The following is a 7933-nucleotide window of genomic DNA, read 5'->3' on the forward strand; positions in this document are numbered from 1 at the left end:
GGCAAAGGCGTAGGCCACTGTGTGCGGCCGGCTGGAGGAGCTGGAGCGGAAGGTGAAGGCGGAGAAAGCCGAACTTGACGCCAAGGCGAAGGTTTTGGCCGAGGACCGCGCGGCCTTTGCGCTCCTCGAGGAGAGGTCTTGCGTGGCACTGAAGGCACTCTATGAGAAGGGCTTGGAGAAGCCGCTGACCACCGACGAGGACGGCCCCGCCCAACTGCTTCCCTACTTGGTCGAGGCGCTTGAGGAAGTCATGAGTGGCATTGGCCCCATGGCAGAGGAAGAGGCTTGCGTCCTTTCTTCGGCTGCGCTGATGCGCATCTTCAGCCACCTCCATCTTCACGATCCTGCCGCCCGCCTTGACGAGCTGCTGTAGCCCGTGGACGACGAGCACTGCGCAGCCGCTGCCGCAGCCGTGAAGGGTTAGGTGGAGGCCCTGCTGAAGAAGTTCTGCGCCTTTGCTCCCGCGCCTTCGATCGGCGGTGCTACCAATCCTGCAGCCCTGGCCGGTGGTACAGGTGAAGGTGACACCACCAAGGAAGGAGCTCCTCTTGCGGGCGCCGGCGGTGTCCAGGGATGACTTCCTTGCGGCTCCTTTCCTGTTTAAACTCCTGCAATATGTACCGTGCCTCGTGGAGGCGTTTAAACTTGCGTTTGATACTCGGAGAAAAATATGTCTTGTAATATTTGCTTTGAGATTTTGCGATTTCCTTCCCATTTGCTTTACGTTCTACGTCGGCAGACCCGACCCCGCGCATACCTCAGCCGCCGTTGGGTCGTCCGGATCACCAGGACGAGACCAAGGAGTGAGGGGCTACGTGGCTAGGTAGGCTCCTGAGTCGCGATGCTCAGGAGTCCCCCTTGACGCGCAAAGATCTTATAGAAAGGAGATGCAGGAATAGGCCTTAGTGTTCTACGTCGGCAGGGCCCGGCCCCCCGCGTACCTTTGTCGCCGCTGGCTCGACCGGAGACCAGGACGAGACCAGGGAGTGAGGGGCTACGTGACTAGTTAGGCTCCTGAGTCGCGATGCTTAGGGGTCCCCCTTGATGTTCAAACGACCCTTAAGAAGGAAATGCAAGAGCAGGCCTTAACGTTCTGCATCGGCAGGGCCCGGCCCCGCACGTACCTCAGCCACCGCTGGCTCGACCGGAAACCAGGGAGTGAGGGGCTACGTGACCAGTTAGGCCCTTGGGTCGCGATGCCCAAGGGTCCCCCTTGACGTACGAACATACCTCATACCTGTCCTCGCCGGGCTTTCGCTCGGGAGGGTCGTACGACGACCAGGTCCGAGGGACCTGGCAGGGCGTACGCCGGGCGTGGCCTGAGCGCAGCCCCCGTGCCCAGCCCCCTCGCGCTACCCTCCCGAGGGAAAGTAGCGTGGTGAGGCTAGACACTGAGCTCAAGGGCTCCCTGAGGTTGGTACGGCCATGGGGCCGCCCTCAGTTGTTTATCACCAGCGCGGAGCATAGCGCTTCCGCACTTGCACGGGCATAGCCGCTCCTCGGCAGTGTCGACGGCCAGCGCGGAGCATGGTGCTTCCACTGGTATGTGGGAGGGGACTCCCTACTGTGGAGAGCGCCCGGGGCGTGTACAGCCCCGCCCTGACACGTGGCTTGCATGACAGGGCTAGACGAGGTGTGTCTGGGCACTCGTGAGCCAGCGCGGGACTCACGAGGCCCTACCTCAAGGCGGGTTGCGCCTGGTCTTGGTTCTTGTTAACTGCGGTGGTCCTGTGAGATGGTTAGGCAACCTGTGCCGAATGAATCTCCTGAGGTTATCGCATGAGAAGGCCAAGCACCAGCGACCCCAGGAGGTGACGTGAACGGGGCCGGCCCGCCAGATAGAGCTCAGCCGCTGGATTTATCGACACTGCAGGGACGGGCCCGAGCACAGACGTCGTGCCTAGCCTTCTTATGCGAAAGTTCCTGAAGAAAGACGGTCGGTGCACAGCTTCCGTGGTGGGTGATAATCATAGATAGATCATGCATGAAAAGCGAGCTAGCTTAGGTAAATGCGGGAACGATACATGCCACTGGGTCGGACCCGAGCGGCCTGGGAATGATGCAGCCCGAGGGGCGCTCCCAGCAGAGTAAGCTAAAGACGCGAAAGGATACATGCCGCAGGGACTGGCCCATGCGGCCTGGGAATGATGCAACCCGAGGGGCGCTTCCAGCTAAATGAACTTGGAAAATGTCACCTGGTTTAGTTGTCAAAGAGATGTCGGGGCAGCTGAAGATGCGTGGTGAAGGGGTCGCTCCTCATGAGCCTCCGGGACCCTAAGCCTTGGGAGGCCCTGGGGGTCCAGGCGGTTCCTTGAGGACCGTCTCCATCTCCGCCAGGACTGTGTGGTGCCTGGCCTCCTGAGCTGCCAGGATGCTCCACAGACTACGTTGGAAGGCGGACGCCATGCTCCACAGGCCAAAAGGCATGCGAACGTAGCTGTGGGGTGGGCCCTCGCAGCGTCCCACGCGCGAAGGCCAGAAGCGCTCCTGAGATGCAGCCCGGTTGAGCCCTGGGATGTCGATGCAGACGCGCAGCCCGCCATCCTCTCCTGGATGGGGGGCCGTGCCAGGTGGGCGGCGATCGCTGCGCATGGCCCTCGCATCCTGCAGCTCCTGAGTGGTCTTGTTGATGAACCTCTCAACACTGGGCACTCCTTGCCTGGTGTCCTCCTGAGGGAAACGTGCTGCAAAGCACGCCTCTACGTGGTGCCCAAGCGCCTCCCTTGTGACGTTGGTGAGGTCTGAGGCCCTCCAGAAGAGAGCCCCCGAGCCTTGCCCGAGGAGGGCGCCGGGTGCGCCTTCCTATGCACGAGAGGGAGGCGCCCCATCCGTGGGCGGTGGTCCTAAGGTGGTGTTGCTGGAGACGCCGCTCTCCTGAGGCCCTGCATGGAGCAGCTGCTTCTTGTTCCTGGGGACGGCCTCAGGAGGGTGCAGGATTCCTTCGTTGTCGGGGTCCTCGACCGCCGTGGCTTGGTAGGCGCACTCGAGTGAGCACACCGCATCCTTCTCTTTGCAGGGGACTGTGATGATTCCGCCGCTTCCTGGCATCTTGAGGATGTTGTATCCATGGTGGGTTACCGCCATGAACTTGGCCAAGGCCGGATACCCAAGGATGGTGTTGTTGGGAAGACGAATGTGGGCGACATCGAAGTCAATGAGCTCGGTGCGGTAGTTGTTGCACTGGCCGAAGGTGACCGGAAGGCGGATCTGCTCGATTTGGGTGGTGGAGCCGTCAGTAACTCCCGAGAAAGGCTTGGTAGGCTGTAGCTGATCATATGGCACTTGAAGGCTGTCGAATGTCTCGATGGACAGGACATTGAGTCCTACGCCGCCATCGATGAGAGTCTTGGTGACTTGAACGTTGCTGTTGACGGGCGAACAGAGCATCGGGAGGGCGCCGGCAGTTGCCGCACACTTGAGCTGGTCAGCTGAGCTGAAGGTGATGGCGCATTTGGACCACCTGAGTGGGCGCATGGCTTCGATCCTGGGGAGGGCCGCGTTCACCTCGCGAGCAAACTGCTTGAAGAGGCGCTGAGAGGCTGGTGCCTGCGCACCGCCCAAGATGCAGGCAATGGCGCGAGGCTCCTGGAAGCCCCCAGCCTCCTCGTCCTGGTCGTCGTTCCTTCTTGGTGGTGGCGGCAGAGGAGGAAGGCCAGCCTTGCCCTGAGGGCGGTCCTCACGAGGCTGATCCCTCCAAACGCCCTCGCGAGGTTGGTCGTGCCAGCGGTCCTCGCGAGGCTGGTCGCGCCACTCTTGGCGTGGAGCGTGGTCGTCCCAGCGTCCTCCGCCTCATCCTCCTCCTCGGCCGTAGCCCTGATCATTGCGCTCGGGGCGTCGACCGAAGCGTCCATCTCGAATGGCCCTGAGCTCTTGACAGTCGCTGGTGTTGTGGTTGTGCACGTTGTGGAAGGCGCAGAACGGACGGCTGCTCCTGGACGACTCTGGGTGGTCACGGCCACGCGACCTCTGGCTCGGCCGCGAGCACGGCCGTGCCCTTGCGTTTGTCGTCCTTGACCTTGGCCTTCTAGTTCTACCGCCGGGAGCTCGACGAAGGAGAGACGCCCTTCCTCGGCCCTCGCACACTTGGTCGCCAGGTCGAACAGCTCTAGAGATGTGCACAGGTCTTCATGGATAGCGAGCTCCTCCTTCATCTTGACATCACGGACGCCGTCGGAGAACGCGGAGATGATGGCCTCGTCCGTCACCTTGGGGATCTTGAGGTGGGCACAGTTGAAGCGCTGGATGTATTTCTGCAGGGTTTCTCCGGGTTGCTGCTTGATGCGACGCAGGTCACCCGCGGCCGGAGGGCAGTCGCGAGTCCCCTGAAAGTTGGCGACGAAGCGGTCGTGCATCTCGCCCCAGGAGGAGATGGATCCCGCGGGCAGGTTCAGGAGCCACGAGCGGGCGCCGTCCATGAGAGCCATGGGGAACCCGTTCGCCATGACTTTTTCGTCGCTGTTGGCCGCCTCGATGCTTAGCTCGTAGAGCTGCAAGAACTCCGCAGGGTCAGGTGTGCCGTCGTAACGCGGCGGTAGGTCGGGTTTGAACTTCCCGGGCCAGATGACGCTGTGCAGCTCGGGGGTGAAGGCGCGACAGCCTGCTGTGGTCACTGGAGCTCGCGGCAGAGGCTGGTCTTGACAACCGCGCACAGCCGCCACGGGTGGTGCACGGTCTTGATGTGGTGGCGCGGGGAGTGCAGGGGCATCCTGCTGCGGCCGAGGGACCTCATGGCAGCTTCCTTCTTCACGCGCAGGCACCCTGCGCGGGGGGTCGCGCTGAGGGGCCGCACGTCTTGGTGCGAGTGCGACGTCTTGACGTGGAGGCGGTGGAGGCGCTCCGTGGGCCACGTTGCCCGCGGCCGGGGATGGATGAGGCAGCGAGAGAGGGTGCAGGAAAGCCCTCAGAGGCACTGACGAGCTCGACGATGTGGTCCAGCCATTCGTCGTAGAGGTCATCGACCGGGCGGTAGCGCAGGAGCTCGTGCGCCATGAGCAGCACGGCCTGCGCATCCACGGGCCCGCGACGAGCGTGAGACGATGAGCCGGCGGGAGTCAGTGACGGGGTTGCGGTGCGTCCGTCCCGCCTCACGGAGGGATGTAGCAACGAAGCTTGTTGCTCGTTCCCCGCCGGACCGGTGGCGGTGTTGGCGGCGGGTGATGGGGAACGACGGGGGGGGGGGGGGCGCCGACAGGAGCCATCTGGGTGATGCGAGCAGCCAGGGTGGCCCGGCGCTCAGCGCGAGCCCGACAAGCGTTGGCCATGGGACAGGTAGGACAACGGAGTGCGGATCGACGGAAAGAAAGCTTCGGCGCACCCCTAGCTGGCGCGCCAAATGTTGGATCATGGGTTCCGGCAAAACCCTGAAGGTTCGAACACTGGGGTGCGCACGAAGATCTCCCTCTCCCTCGATAGCTCGCTCGCTCAAGGATCTCACGGCCTAGCTCGACGAACTCAAAGAACAGAGGGACACAAGATTTATACTGGTTCGGGCCACCATTGTCGTGTAATACCCTACTCCAGTGTGGTGTGGTGGATTGCCTCTCGGGCTGAGGATGAATAGCTACAAGGGAATAACAGCCTCCTGAGGAGAGGTGTTCTTGTGCTTGGTGAGCTGGTGAGGGTTTCGATCGATCTCTCCTCCCTACTGTGGTGGTTAGTCCTATTTATAGCGGCCCGGGTCCTCTTCCCAAATATTGAGCGGGAAGGGATCCCACAACGACCAAGTTTGAAGGAGGACAGCTAGTACAACTTATCCTGACAAAAGTAGTCTTCGCCTGCCAAAGGCTCTGGTGGTGACGCCGTCTTGGGCTCCACGGTGACTTTCGTCCTGCCGTCCTGCTGGTCTTGGTCTTGTTGCACCGATATGGAAACCTTTGCTAGATGCCTCGGGACTCCTCGCCTGCGCTTGCCTCTTTAGCACCAAAGAGGAAATGAGGACACTGCGTGCGCGGGCGCCCGCCTGGCGCCCGCCTGGTTGTGGTCGTCAGGGCTTGCGTCACAGGAACCTCGCGAGGTTCGCCTTGCCTTGATCTCTCCGCCCCTCGCGAGCCGGCCTGATGAGGCCGCCCCTGAGGAGGTCTTGTGTCGTCCGCCTCGCGAGGCTTGGCCCCTCGCGAGGGTCTTGGGTGTTTGCTGGTGAAGATGGGTCGTACGGGCCCGCTAGTGGAGCCATGCCGTGGGCCACAGGCAGGCAAGTCTGGGGACCCCCGTTCCCAGAACGCCGACAGTTTTGGATTTATGGGGATTTAAAAACTGAGATTCGAAATGTTTGAGGACGAGCCAGGATGCCAGTACGGTTGTAATTCGTTCCCATTCCTCGCATGGGACCTAAACATGCACCCAAGGACACATGTATAATTTTTCTAGCCATTTTGGTGAATTGGAGCATGTATTTGTAGTTCAGGTTTGAATTATGGACATTAAATGCCTAGGAAACTCAATTAGTGTATAAAAAGGCCAAACGAACCCTGAATAAGTTTAAATTTCAGCACGGAAATCCTCTCGTTCCATGTTGCCCGTAGAAGAAAATACAAGGCTAAAAGAGGCAGTGATTACATTTTGCCCACAAGGGCAACACGTTTCCCTATCGGAACCACGAGGCTTCTTTTAGAGAAGCTCCGGTTTGTAAGAGGCTTGTAATAAAGCTTGGCCCAAATTGGACAATATTTTTACCACAACATATATGTGCCATGACGTGACACCATGCCACCTTAGTTGACTTTTTCGTGAGTTTAGGATTTACGGGGATTTAAAAACCGAGATTCCAAATGTTTCAGGACGAACCAGGACGCTGGTACAGTTGTAATTCGTTCCCATTCCTGGCATGGGACCTAAACATTCACCCAAGGACACATGTATAAATTTTCTAGCCATTTTGGTGAACTGGAGCATGTATTTGAAGTTTAGATTTCAATTATGGACATTAAATGCCTAGGAAACTCAATTAGTGTATAAAAAGGCTAAACGAACCCTGAATAAGTTTAAATTTCAGCATGGATATCCTGTCGTTCCATGTTGCCCATAGAAGAAAATACAAGGCGAAAAGAGGCAGTGATTACCTTTCGCTCACAAGGGGGAAACGTTTCACTATCGGAACCGTGAGGCTTCTTTGAGAGAAGGTTTGTAAGAGGCTTGTAATAAAACTTGCACCAAAATGGACGAAAAAAATTCCTCGACATATATGTGCCATGTCGTGACACCATGCCAGGTTTCACGATTTTTGGGTGAGTTTTGGATTTACGGGGATTTAAAAACCGAGATTCTTCTCACGAAATGTTTTCAAATAGCACATGGTTCACTCACGAAAGCCATGTGCCTACCAAACCATGGCCGATGCCCCCTCCCCCCTGCTGCGCGCATGATCTCAGTCGTGCGTTCTGATTGGCCAGAACCCAAACCCCACAGATCGTATGTGTGCACTGTTGGATGCTCCCAGATCGAACGACAACCCTCAGCCCTTTCGACAGCACATGCAGTACATGGGTAAGCACTGTGCGCATGCGTCGTGCCAGCTCACGCTCCCTTCTTGACTACGTTTTCTAAACAGGCTACCGTTTCCCACCACTCCTCTCATAGGTTTCCCGCCTCTTCTCCCATCGTTTTCCCGCTACCAGTGTCAGTGCTCATTGAAGGCTAGCGGCGACACACCAGCCATGTAAATATCGCACACAGTTTCTAAAATCACAAATGTGTGTGATAGGAGGGAGTAGGTCCCATAGGGTGACCAGCGTGAAACGCCTTAATGGCAAGGAGGCAATTCCTATCAGCAAGAGGCGGCTTCCCATCTGCTAGCCTAGTCGAACAGAATGCAGAAGTTAAGCGTGCTCGGGCTAGAGTAGTCGAAGGATGGGTGACCCTGTGGGAAGTTTCTCAAGCTTCATTTAAATGCCATGACATGGTCATTATAGAGATAAATATCTCTATAGTGACCTAT

This window comes from Triticum aestivum, chromosome 1D (assembly GCF_018294505.1).
Source record: "Triticum aestivum cultivar Chinese Spring chromosome 1D, IWGSC CS RefSeq v2.1, whole genome shotgun sequence".
Taxonomy (NCBI): Eukaryota; Viridiplantae; Streptophyta; class Magnoliopsida; order Poales; family Poaceae; genus Triticum; species Triticum aestivum.